Genomic DNA, 6,000 nt, shown 5'->3' with positions numbered 1-6,000 from the left:
ATATCTATTTTCTTTCATCTAATTCTAAACAACTAATTCTACCAAACGCATTCCGAATAATTTTACAGACTCCAGAAAACAAAAAAAGGTTGAAGATTCCCTACAAGTGCTGAATGCTCTAATATTCCTCCTCCCATCTTTAAAAGTGAACAAAAAAGCAAGAAAACATCTACATCAAATTAAAAAACGACAACATTCCATCAAAGATGAAATAGCCTGAATTATTATTATTGATATATCAATAAAACATTGTCACACAATAACTCAATTGTACTAAATCCCAACATAAATATAACACTTACAAAATGGTAAATAAGGTTTCCTGTGTTAATGCAATAAAATGTATTGAAGATCCAAGAGATGCAGAACAGGAGACTCTCCTGATATGAGAAGAGGAGGTTATCACTGCTGAATTGAATGGAATTAATACTCAACAACAAAGTCAAAGGTCAATTAGATTCAGTGTTTGGACTGTCAGAAGTGACATAATATAAATTGTATCATTTATGGGAATACATATATAATACCTATGGAAAAAAGTTTCCTTAACAAACATGGAGAGTTTATATATCTCAATTTAAAAGGTAGGTAAGATAGCGAACAGTAGCTATTTTTTCTTTCATGTGTTTACTTGTTTTTACTGTACATTTAATTTAAATGAGTATTTGTAATTCGATAATGTATTAAAGCAAAGATCTGCTAAACTAATTTTTAAATATATATATTGTGTGTGTATTTATATATCTGTATTGTTTTTAAAGTGGGGCACCTTTCCTACATTTATCCTATATTTAAATTGAAAGGACCTCTGACCTGGTCATTTAGTTTACATTTAGCTGCTGTTAAGGTTGAAGAGTTTAGTTTGAACACCAAATCAAATCAATTCGACCTAGTTAAGCCACTTTAGCCACATACGCATGGATACATCGAACTGTTGTTAACTTTTCTAGAAAGCTGTTTATTACGTAACTACATAGCATACTCAACCTGTTCCAATTCTTCCTGATAATGAATGAATGTTTGAAATTTGATATTTTTTTCTAAATTTAGAAAAAATTTAAATACATGTTCATGTATGTCTTTAGTTCCTAAGAAAGTGACTTTATATCGTTCTAGCCGATCACCCATGGCGCCAGTGCTGATTTTGAATGCCAGTAATTGGTAGGTATGACACTGCATGGTGTCTATGCGTGATTTGCAGCTTTGTGCAATAATTTCTGTTGAATTCTTTTCTTTTCTTGTCCAGAGACAAAAGACATTTACTTAGCAATTGGTGAGTAACGTGCATAGGCAACGTGCTAATTAATGATAATACTTATCTGGATCTTAAAGAACTTGCACCTTCCATTATCATACACCATTCATTTGGTGGTCCTCACTTTTTCTTTTTTTGAAGTTCTGAAAAATATATTTTTTTCCGGAATACGATTTTCCTCAAGAAAGGATATAAATTGGAAGGGTATAATAAATCACATAAAAATAAAGAGAATATAAACTCAATAAATAAAGAATATTTAAAATCCTAATTCTTTTAGAGTGTTTTACCTTTCACTTTATGTTACCTAACAATGTTTTGAGTGGCAGGAGGGAAGGGGGGCTGCTCATCCTTCATGTCAAAATATTGATGACATTATCCAGGCTTGCAACCGGTTATAGCGAGTTTCCTTCCCACCCTACCACAAAAGTAGGTAAATTAACCTTTATCTTTTACAAACAATGACACTAATCATATATTTTGTATGTTATAAAACGAAACTACAAACTACCAACTACGTCTAAAAACTAAATAAATGTGAATAAATAGGTTGGGTTGAGTGTTTTGAGAAAATTCGTATTCATTAGAATGTAAAATTCAACCGTTTTTTCGAATCTCAAAACGCACCAACAAAGAACCGGAAATGACGTCTCACGACGTCATAGATAATACCAAACTGTTTCTGATGCTGTGTAACTCCGTAGTTAGTGAACAACAATTAGAACCGCGTGTGACTTATTCATGACGTCATATCTGCACCCTAAGTGTTTGTAAACAAATAGCACCGCATCGAAAACATTTTTCCAAATTTTTCTAAATTTCTGGCCACAAATGACAGTTTTTCGCTTGAATATTCGGTAGATACTTGAAAAACTGATAATACAGAACTGTTTCTGATGCTATTCACCGCTTTGTAACTCTGTAAATGTTGAATTTGCGTGTGACCTATTTACCTTCGTTTTTCTCCACTACGCGCAGCAAATTCAGCTGCCCAATTTTTCTGTACATTCGAATGGAGAAAGATAAAATTCTTCGTGATGGGAAACGAGAAAATCGTGACCCCTATTGTAAATCTACATGCACACAACATAAAAATTTCACGAAGTTGGGAATTGCACATCACTTAATAAAAGTATTTTTCCAATATCATACATATTGGAAAGAGTTTCATTATTGTATGATGGTTCACTGGGCTCAGTCATTCATTAATTAAAAGTAAATGGTCAAATCATAAAAAAACATAGTTTTTCTTGTTATGTTTCTATATCTATCCGAAAAAAAACTAAAAGCTGTTTAACTGACAGTGTAAGTCACGTCGTCAGACAAACTATTCCATAATTTATCAATATTTATAACAAATTACTCTTGCCGAATAAAAAATATTATTATCTTATATACATATATTGTTACTCGTGGTGGCTGTCCGAGAGTTCGTCTGTCCCATGTATGGCGGCTGCTTCTCGCGCTGCGTTTCAAAAGCTGTGCACGCAGGTAAAACTCAATATTCATAAGCATGAATAATGTTGATGCCAAATTTTGTTTCGTAAGCAGGATATTCTACACTAAACTGTTAGGAATTAAGCACACTATTATTCACATATCAAAATTTGACGTAATGTAAAGAATAAAAATATAGATTTAATGTACAATATTGTGGAGCGACTCTTAGCATGATTAATATACTCAATAATTACTTTTCGCAATAGGCGTTATAAACAGCGCAGAGCTTTGCCTCTAATAATAAACAAAAATGCAACACAATTAATATTTTCAAATTCTATAAGATATAGGCCCAGCATGGCCAGGTGTTTAAGACACTCGACTCGTAATCCGAGAGTCGCCCTTTCAGACGTGGGGATGTTATAATGTCAATCCTACTATTCGTTGGTAAAAGAATAACCCAAGAGTTGGCGGAGGATGGTGATGGCTACCTGCATTTCCTCTAGTGTTACACTGCTAAATTATGGACGGCTAGCGCAGATAGCCCTCGTGTAGTTTTACGCGAAATTCAAAACAAACAAATCTACAAGATAATTAAAAGTTATAAATTAAATTAAACTTGTTCCTTCACTGTGGACGGGTACTTTTCCTTGTTTACAATACGTCAGTATATTTTATTTGTTTGTTTATTTAAAAGTTCAACAAAAGCTTCCTTTGCTCTGCCCAATGTGGATACCTAAATTCAATCCTTAAACGTTACAATCCCTTAAATTAGCCCATTCAACAACTTGGGGACGTTTGAGGCGTCAGCATATTGAAACCAAAAAGTTTACAAACCTGATGGGGTTCGAATCTGTGTCACACCAAATATGCTCGCCCTTTCAACCATGAGAGCATTATAATATGACGGTCTTTCACTGCTGAATTTGACACTATGGTCCTGATTTAAATGGAATATTTTCTGTTTTCAAAATGAATAAGTTACTGAAAGCAGAAGCAAGCTTATGTTGTAGCATGATCCTAGTAGAAAACTGCTAAGACAATTTGATATATGATTTAGATTCGGAAGGTAATAATGGTTAGGTTTATTATATAAATACATCCACTAAAGAAAACATACTGTTAAAGTGATACATTTTTGAATTTATCTATTTGCAAAACGTAATAAGAAAACAACACTTACTGATTACTTTTAACTGTAGAGTTTCTAACGATCTTTCTCGAAATAAAAATGCGAAGTCATAAAAACCTTGTTTGTTTGTTTTTTAATGTTGTGCAAAGTTACCCGAGAGCTACCTGCGCTAGCTGTCTCTAATTAAGCAGTACAAAACAAGAAGGAAGGCAGCTAGTCATCACCACTCACCGTCAACATTAGGACTACTCATTCAGTAATGAATAATGGGATTGACCGTAACTGAAAGGATGAGCATGTTTGGTGTGATAGAGATTCGAACCCGCGACCCTCAGATTACGAATCAAGCGGTCTAACCACCTGGCCATATCGGGCCTGAGAGTCTTATCCTAACACAAAAGCTACACAAAACGACAAAACAATTTTTATAACCTTATACAATTTTTTTATTTAAATTAATGATTGACCTACTTACGTCGTAGATCTAAATCCAACCACAAAGTAAACATTTTTATGACTTTGGTTGTTGTTGTTTATTATGTATCCCAAAAGCTTGTTCAAATAGAAACAAAAAATTAATTTTCTGCAAATATACGTGTAAATTGTATAAGAATTGAACTTTCCTGATTTCCAATAATGAGAATAATGCTAAAAATAAGTTGATAATTACCAAGTAGCACCTTATGCAAATCACAGATTAAAAGGATAGCTTAGTCCAGGTATAGCCATCTCTGACCTGATCAGAAGAAGGGAATTTAGTCAATAACACCCACCACTTTTGTAGCCACTCTTACAGTGAGATTGAGCGAAAATTCAAAGCGTGCCCAGCAACATAACGCGTCTCGAACCTGAGACCTTCCGATACTCAGAGCAGCACGCTAACTTATCGGTTACGCGTCGTCCCATAACCATTTAGTAAGAGATACTTTGAGATAGAACTCATGTATGCGTCAAACTTCATATACTTAGGGTTCCCTCAATTCAAACGATGAAAAACGGAAACGTTATTTAAAAAAAAAAAAAAAATGAAAAGAGGGAAAATTGTAAAGAAGGAGAAGTAGAAATTAAATGAAAACCATTAATAAAATATACTTCTCTATAAACTTAATACACGTCACATTAGTCCTAAGTTTCGATGAAAATTAATATTCTTTACTCTAGTGTAGCATTCAACAAAAATATTTTTATACGAAAGGCGTCGTTTGTATGGGAATCATGTGTAATGTTATAATTTTACTTACACTGTTTTCAAATTATTTTAAACTGTATGTCTGTATGTGCAACTTTTATATTCCATACTTCTTGGACCGTTCGTCTCTATTACTCTGGAAATTTATTTTTTATATTCGTTTTCCGATATTTCTGCAAAGATTCTCAAGAACTCTTCCCACTGGCTGTCACTAATTATCAGCTGACAGATTAGAGAAAAGAAATCAGCACTCACGACCAATTCTTCGATTATTCTAATCTTACTGAACAGTATAACGTGCCTATGGCCCCAATGTGCGGAACACGATTTTCATTTATTTTCTTCAGTAACGGGAAGCGAACACCAAACCCATTAGATATATAGTCTGGCATGCTAATCAGTGGGTCGCGCTTGGTCCAAAATACTTATAAACAGACTTTCCAGTTTATAAATATCTCTGCTATTTATAAATTGGTAAGTTGGCTGAGAAATATAATTTATTAAACAAATGTAAAGATTTTTAATCTTCCTTTTGTTTTGATAAATCGTCTATTTCACTTAATCATGTGTGGATTTAAAATATTGCCAAATATAGTTAACTCGTGAATATAATATTTTAAATTAAGATGGGCTTGTGATAAGGGAACTCGCTCGTAACATGCGGGTCACAGGTTCAAATCCACGACCAGCAGATGGTTACATTCTTTCTTTAGTCATGAGGTAAAACTTAGAGCACAGTGGGTGTGTCTAATAGATGTGCAGGTGCATATTTTATAGTAGTGAAATGGATTAAAAAACAAAATCAAATTATATGAAATTTTTGATGCTAGTCCATTGTTCAAAACGATAATTTATTTAGTTACTAGCAAGTGAGATATGTGAAAAGAAAAAAAAATCAGGCAGGGTTAATATATGTAGGAAGGTTTCTATATGGGAAACAACGTGTCCAAGATCTCCTTCTGAAAGAGACATTTCATACTTACT

The sequence above is a fragment of the Tachypleus tridentatus genome, chromosome 10 (assembly GCF_004210375.1).
Source record: "Tachypleus tridentatus isolate NWPU-2018 chromosome 10, ASM421037v1, whole genome shotgun sequence".
In the NCBI taxonomy this organism is placed as follows: domain Eukaryota; kingdom Metazoa; phylum Arthropoda; class Merostomata; order Xiphosura; family Limulidae; genus Tachypleus; species Tachypleus tridentatus.
This window is presented reverse-complemented; position numbering follows the sequence as displayed.